Genomic DNA, 17,671 nt, shown 5'->3' on the forward strand with positions numbered 1-17,671 from the left:
AATAAGTGCAAAGTGCTTTTTTGGTGTGCGGCCTCCTGCCATTTCCCTCAGGATTCCAAAGCGGCAGCAGAGACAGGACGCTCGCTTACCAAAAACACGACAGAAAAGAGCATTCATCTCTGGCACAAGCAGTACGGTGCATCTGTTCTAGGAAAGTGCGAGCCAGATGTGCTGCCTTGTCTGAAACAGATTTTATTGCTGTTTACATTCTCTTTCCAGCTCTAATCTGCAGCTTTCTGGCATGTCCATGATACGGTAGCGAGGGGGTATCATCACTTGGTTGTTAAATGCTTGAAATGATGTGAAACATTTCACTGTAAACTGGGGTTTTGAAGAAAGGCTTCTTTTTAAACTGATTTGGATTTCTTTAAAATAGCATACAATGAGGAAAGGTCTTAACCCTAGGCAAAGAGAAATTTAGAGGGAATTAATAAGGAATAGATGATCACGTGGGCTAACTCTCCATCGTTTATAGATAAAAAGTCAACCTTCAGGGAAGTGACTACTTGCCCAAAGTCGGATAGAGGTTTACTGGCAGAAGGAAGTTTAAAATCCAAGTATCTTGACTTTCGGTCTATAGAATGCATGCAGATTCCTCCAGGTCAGGAGACAGAAAACTTTGCTCTGTGAAGGACCAGACAGCGAATAGTTTAGGCATTGTGAGTCACATGGTTACTGTCAGAACCACTCAGCTCTGTCCAAGTACCTGAAAGTAGCCCCAGAGACAATATGTAAACAAGAGTGTGTCCGTGTTCTAATAAAACTTTATTTACCAAATCAGTCAGTGGGCCACATTTGGTCCTCAGGCCATGGTTCGCCAACCTTTGCTCTAGATCTTAAGGAAGAAAATAAGCATGAAAGTCTCCTTGGGAGCTTCTTTATGAGCCACATCCAAATTTGATCTGTCATGGAGAATGTCAGTTTTTCAAAGGTCCAGAGGGTGCAATTAGTTAGTTAAAATTGCTCTGACTTGGGCAAAACTGACTCTTTTTATAGCTTTCCTGAGAAAAGGTTGTGAGAATTTCAGTGTTGAAGAGTCATTCTTCAGGATTGTCCTTATGTCCCTACTGTTCCACTTAAATGTGGAAAATTTATGTTTTTATGTGCCTTTCAGAATTTAAATCCACTCACCAGAGAGGTCTTCTATTGTCACTGTTAGATTTTGTTAACTTGAGTAATCTCTTTAAAAATCTTTTTCAACTAAAAGTAAATAAATTTTTAAAAATATATTTTTCAGAAACAGGATTCCAAAGAGTTTTCCAGTTTATTAGCAGTTAAGAAATGAAAATCAAGTTTTTCTAAAATATCCTTATATTTGTATGTAGTATTTCTCTCGGAACAGAGAAATGTTGAAGTTGCTTAAGTTTGCATGTGTGTGTGTGTGAGAGAGAGAAAGAGAGAGAGAAAGGGAGAGAAGGAGAGACAGAAATAGAGATCTTTAGGAGGCAAATCAGAGGGATTACCTACATCTCTAACAATAGCTGGTCTGATGATGCTAAGTGAAATAAGTATGACAGATGAATTTAAGTACTATATCACTTATATGTGGAATCTGCACAAAATACAACCAGCTATTGAATATAACAAAAAAGAAGCAGACTCACAGATATAGAATAAACTAGTGGTTACCAGTGGAAAGAGGGGAGGGGGAGGGGCAGTATAGGGAAGAAGTTTAAGAGGTACAAACTGCTAGGTATAAACTAAGATACAAGATATAGAGTATAACATGAGAAATATGGCCAATATTTTATAATAACCATAAATGGGGTATAACCTTTAAAAGCTGTGAGTCAAGGTTGATCTGGGAGAATGTAATTTTAGTTCTTTTTCATTTTCTTCTTTGTATTATTTTATAAAGAATGGAGGAAAGCATTTACATATCTAACTTTCACCCACTATAAATGTTTCATTTTCAAAGATAATAGTTTTATCTATGTGTAACAATTATTTGAAGGGTAATTAAAAGGAAAGTTATCTATTTTAATGTTCCTTTTATTAGGAATTAATTACCATAATGCCTCACTCATTTCCTGTGGTTGTGTTGGTCTCTAAAATAAATTTGGCATGATAAATAACCCGACTATTCAAACTTGCTTTTCTTTTGGTAGTGGATATTACTTTTTTTTTCTCTTTAGTTTGCTTTAAAAGTTCATGTAAATGTTCTCATTGCATAATTGATGGTATTTTAAAAATTGGTCTATACGAGCAAATTACTAAGAGGTTAATATCCTTCTGAGGAGGCTTCCCTGGTGACACAGGCAGTAAGAATCTGCCTGCAATGTAGGAGACCCAGGTTTGATCCCTTGTTGGGAAGACCCCTAAAGAAGGGAATGGCTTACCCACTCCAGTATTCTTGCCTGGAGACTTCCATGGATAGAGGAGCCTGGTGGGCTCTAGTCCATGGGATTGGGAAGAGTTAGACACAACTGAACCACTAACACTTTTCACTTCTTTTTCATCCTTCTTCAGAAACTAGGCACATACTAAGACGTTGGGTTTCATTTTATTTTGTTTTATTAATGTCTACAGTTCAAAGCTTAAATAAGACATTTCTTTCTTTTCTCATCAGTCTCCAGGACTTATTAAAAAGGGGTAAAGAGAGGGCATCTTGACCAATCTCTGATCCTAATACTCCAATAATGTAACCCAAGCTTTCTGGCCCCCCTACATCTGTGGACCCATGTCCTCCTGGTAGAAATTCCCTTCTCCTCCTTTCCACCCACTCACATCCTACCCAGACCTCAAGTCCCTCTCTGAGGACTACAGGTCTTTAGAGATCTTTATTTGGATAACTGCCCACCACAAGGACCTTTACTCTTTTGGAATCTGTATGGCACTTTCAGTTTGTGCCAAACAATTTCTCACTTAATTATATGTTAATTTGGATCACTCTCTGATGGTTTAAAGCATAGTAAGAAGCACATCATCTGTGCAGCCATTTCTAGAAAAGGCAAATGGCTCATGGGGACTCATGAGAGTCACATCACTGAGATGTGATGCTTAGGGAGGGCCACACGTACCCACAGCGAGGAATCACTCTGGAGGGTTGGTTAAAATTAAACTCTGGCCCTCAGACCCACAAGCACAATGACTTGAATGTCAGTATACCATGTGTTGCTGCATCAACTAAGGCAAACTCACCTTCACCTGATGGTCAGAAGCTGATTAGAATGCTGGTTTATTCGTTTTCAACATGAAAACTCGGATAACCAGACACTCGGGTCCTCAGGTGAATGCATCATCTACCTCTGAGCAGGCTATGTGAGTTCCATTATCACCATCAGAACTCCTGGTGAACGTGGAATCAAGGCAAACGTGGTTAGTCAAATTATTTGAGTGTTCAAGGGATTAGAACAAAGGACTAATGACTGGTTCTAAGACTGGTGACGTGTTTTTGCCATAAGGATAAGCCTGCACACAGAATTGGAAAGGTAGTGACCTTTGGTGGGATAAGGTTGAACTCTAGACAGTGCTTGTATGAATGGTTACTCTGTGACTTTCTCAATGACCCTATGTATGAGCAACCAACCTTCTTTCCTACTAGCAATTTTTTTTCTATAGACTTTAAATAGACTTGGTTAGTTTCCAGTCAAGTCTTAGTCTCTTGAATTTGATTTTTTTTTTTTTTCCATCTCTGCTCTGAGCAGAGCAGAGATTTCCCATTATATGTAGGGAAATCTCATATCCGTCATTTCTGATTCCTCGGGTGTACATCTCATTGTTGCCTTCTTCTACCTCCTATAGTAGGTACCACTAAATATTGAGTGATTGATCATCTCCCAGCTCCAGTACAGAATCCTTCATGGCACTGACTGCATAAACATTTATTTATTCAGTGTTTAGGAAGCAAACATATTTAGTATCCACTATGTTCCAGCATTTTTGAAGTTAATAGGGATTCAGAGATGAGTAAAACACAATGCCTTTCCTTAGTAACTTCATATTTAAAAGACAAGTGTGTAAAACAAGTACAATCACATGTTTTGGGTGCCATGATGAGAATAATGGTGGGACATAAAAGAGCAAATAATTGATTTTACTTGTGAGAATCAGGAGAGTTTCCATTGAGAGGAAAACTATATTGATTAAAATTCCTTACACATGCAATTTTAATTGTAAATTGTCTTAGATATCAATTCAGATTTTAAAATCTTGACATCTTTTTCTCATTCATTCCATTCACTTGCCATTAAATACTCATGCCTAATCTAAGTTTGGAATGAAAATCACAAAACACATCTTTCACTATTTCCTGATTTACTAAACATGGAAATGTAGCTCAGGACCTGAGCATTTGGTGATCTCATGTGACCATGAGAACATTAAATTAGGAAGGAAGTGCAGGAGTGAATATGATGATCTCTTACAAAGCCTCCATCTGGGTAGAGAGGTAGGCATTAATTAGCCAGGCAAGTGTCACATCTATTCTATAGACATCACAACATATTAGGCTTAGTATCAACTCATTTCCTGTCAGCCATCCTCAAAAATACACAGGAATGAAATCAGAGAACCCGGTGACTCTGTAAATTTCACATTGGCCAAGACAGAATCATTGTATCTGATGCTAGCAGTCTTGAAAATCAGAAAATCCTAGAGTCAGTTGTCCATTTATACTCTTTAGTAAATAATTAAATCTTGGTGTATTCTCTTACTCATATGAAGAAAGACAGCTAGTATAATCTGGTCTTAATCTCAACAGATAGGATGCCATAAAATAAATGAGATGCAGTGCTGTTCTTCCAACATGTTAGCTACTTCAGTTTCCTAAATTTAAAAAAAATATGCATAAATCATCAAAAGAACATATGTATAAATCATTAAAAGAGCATTAAGTGAAATAATGCTTTTAAACTGAGAATCAATATGTACTAATATATATAAATATATATATTTGTAAGATAAAATGTATAAATGTTTGAAAGAATATTTTAATGCATTTTGATGTATTTTTATAAACTGGAAATTTTTGCACAAATGTTATCATATCCATATTCTAAAGAGCACAAGATTTACTTTCTAAAAATGGACCAAAGGACGATCATATGGTAGAACATCTTTCATTAATCAGACCAGATTTCATTAAAAGTGTTTTTTAAAGCTGTTTCAATTTTCACATAATCCTATTGAGGATAACAATTTTGAAAACTTGCCAACTGCTGATAAGAATAATGTTTGTATCCTAAGATAACATTTTCCTTTTTAAGAGAAGATTTCTCTGATTCTAGGATACCAAAATACAGCAAATAAATTTGTATTTTCCATATCCACATCCACTTTTCTGCCTTTTATATCTAGCTTTGATTTTGCAAGGTGGAATATTATGTGAAAGTAGACACCAAGTGGCTCTATTTCTTTCTGGCCCAAAGATTCCACAGTTTCTCCAATAGTTAAATAAATACCCCAAATAATTTAAAATGTCTGGAATAGCAGATTGTACTTTTTTTTTCCTGGTATAATAAAGTGAAGCACTCTTTCCTATTTGTATTCTTTATGGGTTTAAAGAAAATATTTGTGAATTTTTTTTTTTTTTTTTGTGAATTCTTAAGTGAGTTCATCAGTTCATATTTATTGATCTCTTGTGTTCAAGGCATCTTGGTAGGTGCTGTAGGGGTAATGCAAGTAGAAGTCTATATTCTACACCCAGGCTGCTGACAGACTAGATGGAAAGACTGTAGATACACGGTGGGAAATGCTTTGGTCTTCCCAGGTGGCTCAGAATTTAAAAATCCACCTGCAGTGCAGGAGATTCAGGTTCACTCCCTGAGTCTGGAGATCCCCTGAAGAAGGGAATGGCTACACACGCCAGTATTCTTGCCCAGGAAATCCTATGGACAGAGGATCCTGGTGGGCTACAGTCTGTGGGGTCACAAAAAAGGGACTAAACAATGCGAAATGCTTTACAATGTGATGCACAAGCATTATGGGGTAAGGGAGCCTCTAAGAAGAGAGCGGTGATCCAGAGGAAGGAAGGTCTGCAGCTCTTGGGGTCGCAGAAAGCTTCCTGGAGGAAGAGGTAGACCCCTGAAGGATTTTCCCAACTGCTTCCAAAAGAGCATGTAGAGTTATACCTCTCTGAGGTATAACTGCTCTTTCTAGGAAATAGAATTCGATTCTTTAAGTATTTAACAGCTTTTTAAACCGCATGTTGCTTTCTTTTTGCCATTAATATATTTCTTGGTGCTTTAGGGTTGGATTTGTGTTTTTCTCCTCTCTTTACTTATCTGAGAAATTCTGGCACTAGCCAGGTTTTGGGATGTTTTTGTTCAGACATTCTTAAGTTATTTGGTAAGAAGTAAAGTCTTTGTTGCATTTTTCTGCTTAGAAACTGCTTTTTCTTTGTCTTTGTTTAAATCTTGAACTCAGTAAAAAGCTCTTTATTTTTATAGGGTGTACTGCAAAGCAGTATCTTGGGAGGTGAAAGAAGAGAAAACACTTTTTTTCTCTTTTTCCAACTGGAAGTAGCCATATTTTCAGAAAGTATTTAATACATTTAAAAGATATCCCAAACAACCTTAACAAGAGAATGCATGCACACGGTTACATAAAAGAGCCCCAGCGGTTTCCATGCCCATATCAGCAGGCCTCAAAATTGCTTGTGAACGACGGGAAACCGTGGCCTTGTGCCAGCCAGAAGCAGCATCACCCGAATGGAATTCACAGTTACACTGTTAAGACTTATAAATACAGTGAGGGTCCGAGAGCCAGGACCTTGAGGCAAATCAGGCTTGTCTGGTCTGGTCTGGTCCGGCTGACTGAGCAAGCGAGCTCTCTTTGCACGAGGCCTTCCTCAGCATCGGTGACTAAACTTGTTTGTCCCCAAAGCTAAAATGTCCCAAGGGACAGGGGGATAGTAGCCATCCATTTTCTTGCCAGACACTCTCCTAAGCAGGGCAGGAAGTCATCCTGAAAGTCAGGGGGTACGCGGTTGGTCTGGGGACAGTGTTTGGAAGTCAGGAAAGTGCAACCATTTTCGAGTGTGAATTCATTTCCCTTTAGAGAAATTATGCCAAGTCCTAGGAACTGGGTGCTGTCACAGGAGATAAAAGCAAGTACATTAAAAAGTGGGTCTAGAAAGACTCATAGGAAAATAAAAATGCAGCCCAGCGATTACAGGGAGGGGTGGGTGAAGTTAGCTGAGGCCACCAGGAGGGAGCCAGGCGGCTGAGGTGACAGGAAGCCACGAATGACCAAGACTAGGCTGATCAGAAGCTCAGCAAGGAGTCTGTTCTCCCCTACCCTGCTGACCAAGAGGGGAAAACTGGAGAATTAAGTTCATCGTGATTTCATTCCACGGCTGGAGGTATAACCAGAAGCAGTTACGACAATAACAGCAACAACAACAGTAATCTCCTAAGCGCTTATTCTGTGCCAGGCTTCCAGCTAAATACATTCACTGTATGCATTTTCTCAAGCTCATGACAGCCGTGTGAGGAAACTATTATTGTCTCCATTTTACCCATGAGGAAACTGAATCTTAGAGAGGAAAAACGCATGCCAAAGGTCACATAACTGGATAGTAAGAACTTGGGCTGTACCCAAGTATGTTTAACTTGAGAGCTCAGGCTCTGAACACACACTGCACTGCTCATTTATTCACATATTCACATCTGTTTTACGTACCTACAATGTGCGAGGCACTAGAAGAGAAGAAAAGAGACAGCCCTCCTCCCCGTACTGCCTGAAACTTATTTCATGTGTTCATGAAGTAATGATATAAATATATAACTGTAATCTGTGACAAGTAATACTAAAGAAAGTTGATGGGGACACAGAATGCCTAGGTACTAAGATGAGTGTATCTTTGTTATTAAGGGAGCCTTGAACCATAATAAATAAGGTTAAAGAGAGGGATGCATACTAAGAATATGTGGTATTATTTAGGGGAAGTTAAGGAGCATTTCCCAGAGAAGGAGACACATGCTTTCTCTCTCTCTCTCTTTTTTTTTGTTTACATTTTTATTGGAATATAGTTGCTTTATAATTTTGTGTTAGTTTTTACTGTACAGCAAAGTGAATCAGCTATACATATACATATATCCCCTCTTTTTTGGATTTCCTTCCCACTGAGGTCACCACAGAACGCTGAGGAGAGTTCCCTGTGATATACAGTAGGTTCTCATTGATGGTGGTGGTGTTCAGTTGCTAAGTCGTGTCTGACTCTTTTACGACCCATTGACTACAGCACACCAGGCTTCCCTGTCCTTCACTATCTCCCTGAGTTTATTCAAACTCATGTCCATTGAGTCAGTGATGCCATCCAACCATCTCATCCTCTGTCGTCCCCGTCTCCTTCCACCTTCAGTCTTTCCCAGCATCAGGGTCTTTTCCAATGAGTCAGTTCTTTGCATCAAGGTGGCCAAAGTACTAGAGCTTCAGCTTCAGCCTCAGTCCTTCCAATGAATATTCAGGGTTGATTAGTTGTCTATTTTATACATAATATCAATAATAGTCTATGTGTGTCAGCCTCAATCTCCCAATTCATCTCATCCCCCCCTTTTGCCCTTGGTATCCATGTCTGTTAACATGCTTTCAAATCTGCAAGATTAAAGGCTGAAAACCAGGCAGAGAGGAGAACATGCAAAGTAGGAAGTACTAGAGCCCTGAGGCTGCAGAGAGCTTGACTCAGTCTGTGAATGCTTGTCCACAGGTAATGTGAATTACAGTGAGAATGTCACCTTCAAGGTGCTTCATATTCTTCAGCGGAACCTAAGATTTCTTAGTGTTTCCCCAAATGAATTGATATGAAAATACTCTCACTGTCCTTTATGCATTTTTTATTTGCTTTCTGCTAATTTTATCTGATGGGCTGCTCAAGGTTTTAGGGAAGCAAGAGCTACATCTGTCATTGTTGTATTACAGTTCCTAAGATTACATGCAGTTGGGTACTTAATACATGCATTTTTATGATAAAGAAGAAGAAGGGATAGTAAAGGTCAATTCAGAGAATAATAGAACGTAGTTACTTTTAACTGATATGCTCAATTAGGAATTGACGCTGAGTGTAAAAAAAAAATCTCATCTTTATATATTATATGAGCTAAGAAATAGATTCATTTTTAATTTTTGCTAAGTGAAGCTTTTTAAAATTTCCTGAAAGTAAATGGGAAATTTTCCAAATTAATGCTCAGCAGTTTGGCATAGGGTGGGGCAGGGGGGTGGGGGTGGGGAATCTTTTCACTAAAGCAGCTTTTCCAAGGAACAGATTAGTATTAATTAGGGACTGTTTTACTAATGGAATATTTTCCCTGCCATTGATGTCACTGTCCTTCATCCCTGAGGATGGCGTAATTGACAGTGGTTGTTCTTCTGTGTGATAGACAGACCACTTATCAAACTTCCATTTGTCATACACCCTGAGACAACTGGCCTTGATTTAAAAGCCTGAAGCTGTTTGTCAGGCCTGGCATTGTGTGGGGCCCTACCTGCTAAAATCATAATTGGCCCAGAGCCTTTTCTTGAATTCCACCTGTATTCTTTCTCTGATACACAAAATAATTCTTAAATAATTTTCCATTCAATTAGGTGGGGCTCCTCTTACTGTTTGTGGTGGATAAGATCGTGGAGAACACTGGAATTTAGAGCCTTTAAAAACACTCACCTTACCTGATTTGTCTTTGTGTTTCCAAGACTTAGAATAGTGACTGCCCGATAGCAGACACTTTCATACATATTTATAATGTAATTCGTTGACTGAATGCACTGCAGGTAGTACAAAGTAGGTTCCAGACCATGACTTTAGGCAACTGCTACGAATTTTTCCACCACTTCCATAAGTTAATGACCATAGATGTTAAACTATGAATATCTACAGTGAGCATGCGCGTAATATTTCTATACTATCTGTATCAGTTATCTATCATGAATAATGAGTTTTCTCAAAACTTAGCACCTTAAAGCAACCGACGTTTATTATCTCACAGTTTCTGAGAGTCGGGAATCTGAGAGCAACTTAGCTGGGTGGTTCTGCCTCGGCGTCTCTCATAAGGTAGCAGCAAGGCCAGCTGCTGGGGCTGCAGTCATCTGAAAGCTCGAATAGGCTGGAGGATCTAAGCCCACTTGTGTGGCTGTTGGCAGGAGACCCTACCACGTGGGCCTTTCCATAGAACAGCTAGATTGTCCTCATGACATGGCAGCTGGCTTCCCCCAGAGGGAGTGATCCATGAGAGATCATTTTTATGATCTAATTTCCCAAGTCGCATACTATCACTTCCACTTTATTCTATTTCTTAGAAGAGAAGTAAGTCACTACTTTGGCCACCTCATGCGAAGAGTTGACTCATTGGAAAAGACTCTGATGCTGGGAGGGATTGGGGGCAGGAGGAGAAGGGGACGACAGAGGATGAGATGGCTGGATGGCATCACTGACTCGATGGACGTGAGTCTGAGTGAACTCCGGGAGTTGGTGATGGACAGGGAGGCCTGGCGTGCTGCGATTCATGGGGTTGCAAAGAGTCGGACACGACTGAGTGACTGAACTGAACTGAACCGAAGTCACTAAGTCAAACCTACATTTAGGTCCTGCCTTGGAAGGGAGGAATATCAAAGAATTTGTGGACATTGGAAACCACTGAAATATCCAAATATTGAAATCTTTCCAATATATTTACATAAATTACATGTTTTTTAAGTGGTACAGTACTTCACAATGTTCCCTTTGTCAAGAAGCAGTGCTTTTAGACTAAGTGCTTTTCCTGGAAATCAGCAAACTGTTTTAAAGTATAAGTAATGCCATTTGAAAAGCAAACAACAAGAAAACTATTAACCATGGGACCAAGAACAACCAGTACTTGAAGAATCTGAATAATAACCTTTATTTTTATTTTTTATTCTGTTGTTTTCTATTTCTCTGAAGTTGATGTCAATAAATGGGGTCACACAGAGTCGGACACAACTGAAGCGACTTAGCAGCAGCAGCAGATGTCAATAAATTCAAATTAAAAAAAATTAAGAGCACCTACTTTGTACCAAGTACTGTGTTACTTACATGCAATGGAAAGAGAACAGGCATGGGTGCAGAGGTAAAAAGATATAATCTAACCTGAAGAAGTGGATAGTGGGGTAGAGATGATGGATGCATACACAAAACTTGATATAATTCCAAGCTCACTGAAATGAGTTTTCTAATAGAGCTACAGAGATAATGCTGCTGCTAAGTCACGTCAGTCGTGTTCGACTCTGTGCGACCCCATAGACGGCAGCCCACCAAGCTCCCCTGTCCCTGGGATTCTCCAGGCAAGAACACTGCAGTGGGTTGCCATTTCCTTCTCCAGTGCATCAAAATGAAAAGTGAAAGTGAAGTCACTCAGTCATGTCTGACTCTCCTCAACAGCATGGACTGTAGCCTACCAGGCTCCTCCATCCATGGGATTTTCCAGGCAAGAGTATTGGAGTGGGGTGCCATTGCCTTCTCCTGCTATAAGAACACAAAGAGAAGAAATTTAATTGAAATTGGAAAATGGGAAGACTTCTTGCAAGCAGTGCCACTTGAACTGAGCCTTGGAAGATAAAGGGCCATCCAAGTAGATGGAATCATGGTAGCAAAAACATAGAGGCGGGAAGGAATAGCTCTCCTGGGGGAGTTGTCGTGGGATGGGAGGAAGACTGGAATTTAAGGATGGAAGGACAAATTAGAGCAGTCGAATGCCATGAGAAGGAATACTCTGGGCAGTGGAAAGCTATGAAAAGGTTGATTGGGCCTGGGGTTTTTTTTTTTTGAATCATGTAAGTTTCAGGTGTGCATGTGTGCATGCTGAGTCACTTCAGTCATGTCTGATTCTTTTCGATCCTATGGACTGTATCCTGCCAGGCTCCTGTGTCCATGGGATTCCAGGCAAGAATACTGGAATGGGTTGCCACGCCCTCCTCCAAGGGAATCTTCCTGACCTAGGGATCAAACCCGCGTCTCTTACGTCTTCTGCATAGGCAGGCAGGTTCTTTACCACTGTGCACAGCAGTATATTTGGCATCTTTATACAATACAAAGTGATCACAATCACAAGTCTGATTACCAACCATCACCATAAAGTTGACCTCCTTCATCCATTTTGCCCACCTCCAAACCCCATTCACCCTGGTAACCACCCAAAGGATTTTGAACAGGAAGATTAATAAATGAATGAACATACTGATACTTTAAGAATTAAAACATGTGGCAATTGTAATAACTGTTTATTTTATGTTTACTATCTGCTAAGCACTTTATGTGTATTATCCCTTAGTCTTCAGTGCAACCTTACAAGTGTATTTCCATCACTGTTTTACTTATCAAGACAGTAAGGCTTAAATAGTTGAAATAAATTTCTCTGCAAGTGAGTGGCAGAGTTACGGTGCAAATCCAGGATTGTCTGACTTCACAGAACCATGTTTCTAACATGCATACATAACTCTTTCCTATATTATACATGAAATATGGAAGCATATTGAAGAGTACACATAGACTGTCAAAAAATACTTTAATAAACTGATTATGAGACCAAAGAACTTAGTATTCTTATCTTTTCCTCTTTTGTCCCTATCTGTAAGACAAATTACCTATTGAGAACACATTAATTAAGTTCCTGGGGAGAAAAATCCAATCCTATTGCACCTACACCAGTGACCATAAAGAGATGGTTCAAAAGACCAATATTATTGAGAATAGCTTCAGAAAGAAAATACTGCGCAGACCTGGCCTCTTACATTTGCAGGGCTCAAGACAAGACAAATGGTGGCCTCCATACCATATGTCTAAATATTAAAAAGTTATAAATTGGGTTAACAGTTAGATATTCTGTCTTTCTACTTTGACATATATGTTTATAGTGACAAAGGGAAAAAATATAATGGCACCCCACTCCAGGACTCTTGCCTGGAAAATTCCATGGATGGAGGAGCCTGGCGAGCTGCAGTCCATGGGGTCACTGAGGGTCGGACACGACTGAGCGACTTCACTGTCACTTTTCATTTTCATGCATTGGAGAAGGAAATGGCAACCCACTCCAGTGTTCTTGCCTGGAGAATTCCAGGGATGGGGGAGCCTGGTGGGCTGCCGTCTATGGGGTCGCACAGAGTCAGACATGACTGAAGTGACTTAGCAGCAGCAGGGTTCTTGTATGACTGCAAGTCAGCAAAATATCTAATGACTGAATTTAGTTATTGTTGTGGATGTTTGGATATTCTGTTCTTGGGTTGGCGATGTTTCCATGAAAACTAAGTTATTCACAATTAACAAAGTATTTATTAATCTATAACATTCATTTATTGCCTTTATTACACCAAAATCCTAATCTTGTTGTCACAGCAAAGATTTTTATGCAATTTTTTCTGCTGACTGTCATGATCTAAACTTTAAATTCTAAAGTATTAAAAGTAAAATGTAATTTTATTCAAGGTGGATACAAGTTTCATCACAAGGGTAGCTTAAACATAAATCTGACAAAGTAAAATTTTTTCGTGTTCTCAAAAGTTATTTTTCCTCTAAAATCTTTACTTTTCTGTAAAACAAAAGGTAAAATTTGGAGTATAATGAACGTAGATTTTAAATTAAAATGGTTTAAATGAAAATTTTATTTGGGGGGAAATTTAAATCTTATTAAATACTTTTATAAAGATAAAACTATGAGCAATTCTAATGATCGGTATTACGATAATTGCAAAAGACTATCAAACAGGTCACTTCTAGCCCTTTGTTTAACTTTAAGAATAGTAAGACTTGTTTAATATTATAAGATATTCTTCTGCCACGTGTGGATCTGTGGGGAATATCCTGCTAATAGGGGGTACTGCTGGAACCAGGAATCAGAACACAAACAGAAACAGCAAAGTGGAAGGTCAGCATTACTGGGAAATGGTCCCTCATTATCCTTTTGCATTCATGCCAAGAGGAAAGACTTGACAAGTTAATTAATTTTTCTTTTTCATACCTAAGTGCTTTCACTGCCCAAATCTCTCCCCACCTCCAAAGTGTCCCCTGACTTCGGCAGCATCAGAAGCCAGAAGGACCCTTCCCACCCTCAGAAGCCACTTTGGGCTTCCAAGATGCAAAGCCAGAGATCCAGAGAAGCACACCCCTGGAGCTGGAACACTGCTCCTCAGTAAGAGTGGATGTTTACGGTGACTAGTGGCATTGGGCAGCCCTGAGTGTCAAATTCCAAGTGACCACCTGTCTGCTAGTGCATTTCTTTTGTGTGTGTTTTTGATCCCCGTGGCTCTCCAAAGCACAAGGCTCAGGCTGCAAGGCTGGGACTGATCCCGAGGATCACCTGTAAGAGATTCAGCGCCCTTTGGTTTGTGACAGCTGGATGGCTTGTGGGGTGGAGTGGGTGGGGTGGGGGGGGTGTGGGGGGTAGAGGCTGCCCGCGTGAAGACTTTACCTGTGAACTTTTTCCCCTTGTGAAATAGTCTGGTTTTAATAAAGCCGCCAGATCCTACCCGGAGAAAATGAAAGATTACAAGGGTCTCAGTGAATAGGTGACAAAGTAGAGACGGAAACAGGGAGGAAATGAGGTGAAACACGAGGGAGTGATGTATTGGAAGGGGGAATGAAAACCAGTCGAGAATGGAGACACCTGAAGAGCTGCTCTGGAAACTCCGCTCACTCCTTGTGTACAAGGGACCTGCTCCTAAGTGTATTGACCTTGCTCTCTATTCGCATCTGCAAACAGGGCACATTGAGCTGTTTTCTATTAATGCTGAAGTACACTGAGGCTTTGGAAATCTTTAATAGCAAAATCAGGACCAGAGAACAGTCAAAAGAAAGAAAGAAATGGCTAGCTTGACTGAGCTGCCGCTCCATCTTCCCTGTACTGTGCAGAAGCGAACTGCTAAATGGTGATTTTGGTTTTGTGGTTAAAGTCAACTACTATGCAACTTCTTAAGTGGTTCATGGCTGTCCAGTGTTAGCCTTATAATTGAAACAGTATTTCCCGCTTTTCCCAGACTAATCGTTTTAGAGGTGGGGTCTCTAACCTCGGGGTCAGCCTGGCCCCTGCAGTGTTGAACTGCTCCCAAAATGGCAGGGGACACAGAACAGACGGGTCCCACTGAAGGTTGCAGGATGGGCACTTTGCTCACAAAACCGACTCGACCACTAGAGAAGGAAAGGCTTCAGACTGCCTCTGAGTCTTGATGGGCTTGGATGACTTTATTAATCAATAGAAACAAGATTGGTGGGGACTTGGGAACATGTTGTTCTCTGTGGGTAACAATGGCAATAACGAGGTCAATTGTCGTTAAGTCTAAACAATCAAAAGCTAAGAACTATATCACCCAGACTCCCAGAGTTGATGTTACTGACTTGCTGGATGGCGGCATTATAAACAATGTTGTGGTGAAATCATTATTTATTAATGACCATAGTGATAATAACTCTATACTGCAAATGGATTTTAGGGCAATATATCTCCTAAGTGCTCAATAAATATTTCTTGAAAAAAAATACTTGTTCTTTGGTTGGCTCAACAAATGTTCCTTGAACACCTGTTATGAGAAAGGCACTGGGTCTCAATGCAAAAAAATGAATTTGGCACAGCAGGAGCCTCCCAAGATATTGCAGTTTTGCAAATATTATGCTCATGAATGGATGCCCCCAAATAGTTTTGTTTTCACGTAGAGGGTTTTGAATGTGATTTTTGGAAAAAGCCACTGGAGAACTCAGAGGACATACTTGCAACTTGCATTTTGCTTTTTAACATATATATCCCCAGTTGCTCTAGTGATTCTAGTAAAACTGGAAATCCAATATCAAAAATCCAATCTCATGCATACTCCAGGATGCAAAAAAACAAAATCATTTTGTATTTAGGAGAGAATTTTCCACAGCATTTACAAAGGAGTTACAGTCAGGGGGAAAAAAAAAATAGCATGCATGACTTCGGATTGCAAGAAAGTGAGTCCCACTTAGCTTTTAAATTATGCAACTTCCTCACTGATGACTGAGAGAAAAATAAAGAGGCAGCAATAGTCAATAAAGAGTCAGGCAGGAAGTGTGCGGTGACCAGGGTCCCAGAGGGCTCCCCATGCTGGTGCCACTAAGGAAACAAGTCTCTAAGGCAGTTAAAGTTTTCCTGCTTGTCATATGCACAATGCAGTGGTTTAAATGTGTAGGTTTAGGGGAGTGAAGGGGAATAGAGAAATAAGAACATGAAATCTTTACCTTGTAGAGTGAATGAGGCTTGCTTATCCATCCCCAGGCAGTGCTTTTGTCTCTCTGGGTGACTGGGAATTTGGAGTCTCTGACTAGAGTCTCAGGCGCTGATTCGTCAGTCAATTCTTATAGGTTCTGACGAGCAATGGACACTTTGGGGAGTGTAGATTCAAAGAAGATAATAATAATAATATGACGATGATGCTGACCATGATTGCCTACCATGGGTCCGTGCTCTCTAAGAGTTGACAACTACACATACATCATCTTATTGAACTCAATGCTATAATTTACTGAGAGATGATGATAATCAGTTGAGACCTTAGAGATGTGTTTGTCCAGGGTTATAGAGCTAAGAAGGGAAGAACACCATTTGAAACCAAAATTGGTCTGACTCTAGGGCTCATGTGCTAAATCACAGAGCTATGCTACCACTGCCTACAGATTTCCCCCCAGGGAATTTATAAATGGAAGGTCAGTTCAAATAGTAAGCAGATTATGTCGAATGTCAAATGAATGGGGTAAATGGTAAATGCTGGTGAGATGTGGTGAGGCGATGGGGGGAGGCTTCTTGAACAAGGTGGCATTTATATCTGGTTCCTGAAGAATCAGATGTGCTTAGATTTCAAGGTGAGGGTTATATAGAAACTGTTTTTAAGATGTCATATTTTATCATCTTATTCCTCTTGACTGGCACTAATGAACATAAAAGATTTCAACAAAAATACATGGAGTGCCCACTCTATAAAGGGCATTATTTTTGTTGTCTTGTAGCTTTTTAGGGACTGGTTAATCTCCAGTGTCTTCTAGATCCATTAGACCCCGAGCCAGATGGCTCCATGGGACCCTGTGGAATGGCCAGTGCAACAGTCTCTGCCTTTGCACATACTCATGAAAAGAATGGCCCCTTGGGAATTTGGTAGCCCTGCAATCTAGAGATAATGTAATTCTGATCATAATTCAACTGCCCTCAGATATAGGGTTGCCAGATTTAGCCAATAAAAACACAAGAGGCTCAGTTAAATTTGAATTTCAGATAAACAACCAATGATCTTTTTAGTACAAGTAGTCCCAAATATTGACTGGAAGATGCTTATACTAAAAAAAGCTATTTGTTGTTTATCTGAAATTCACATTTAATTGGGCCCCTGCATTTTGTCTGGCAGCCATAGCAAGATAAGAATCAGAGGGAAAATTCTGAGATTTGAATTTCTTTGGCGTATGTAAAAACTCTCCTGTTTGAAAACATCAAATCAACTAAAAAAGAAAAGAAAAGTGATCACTAGGGCTGCACCATCCCATGAAATGTGTTCCTTTTTCACAGTGGAGCAGGAAAGGATCGCAAAATAGGTTTGTGGAACTGGTGTAAAATCCTTGTGTTTTAATACCTTATATTTTCATTCAAGAAATTCTGATCTTGTGATAATAATCAGGGTTGACCCAAGTAAGTAACTTGTTCTGTATCAAGATAAAAATACATTTCATGCCTTGTACCCTGAGGATAAGAAAGAGGCAGACTGAAAACTGGATTTCCAAGGAAAGCCC

At 39.8% G+C, this 17,671-nt stretch overlaps 1 protein-coding gene across 2 annotated transcripts in view; it reads left to right on the forward strand.

Moving 5' to 3' along the window:
• The window catches only part of MAML2 (mastermind like transcriptional coactivator 2), a 402,720-nt gene that overhangs the window by 116,508 nt on the left and 268,541 nt on the right, over positions 1-17,671 (forward strand). The window lies entirely within an intron of this gene.

Source organism: Bos indicus, chromosome 15, assembly GCF_029378745.1.
Source record: "Bos indicus isolate NIAB-ARS_2022 breed Sahiwal x Tharparkar chromosome 15, NIAB-ARS_B.indTharparkar_mat_pri_1.0, whole genome shotgun sequence".
Taxonomy (NCBI): domain Eukaryota; kingdom Metazoa; phylum Chordata; class Mammalia; order Artiodactyla; family Bovidae; genus Bos; species Bos indicus.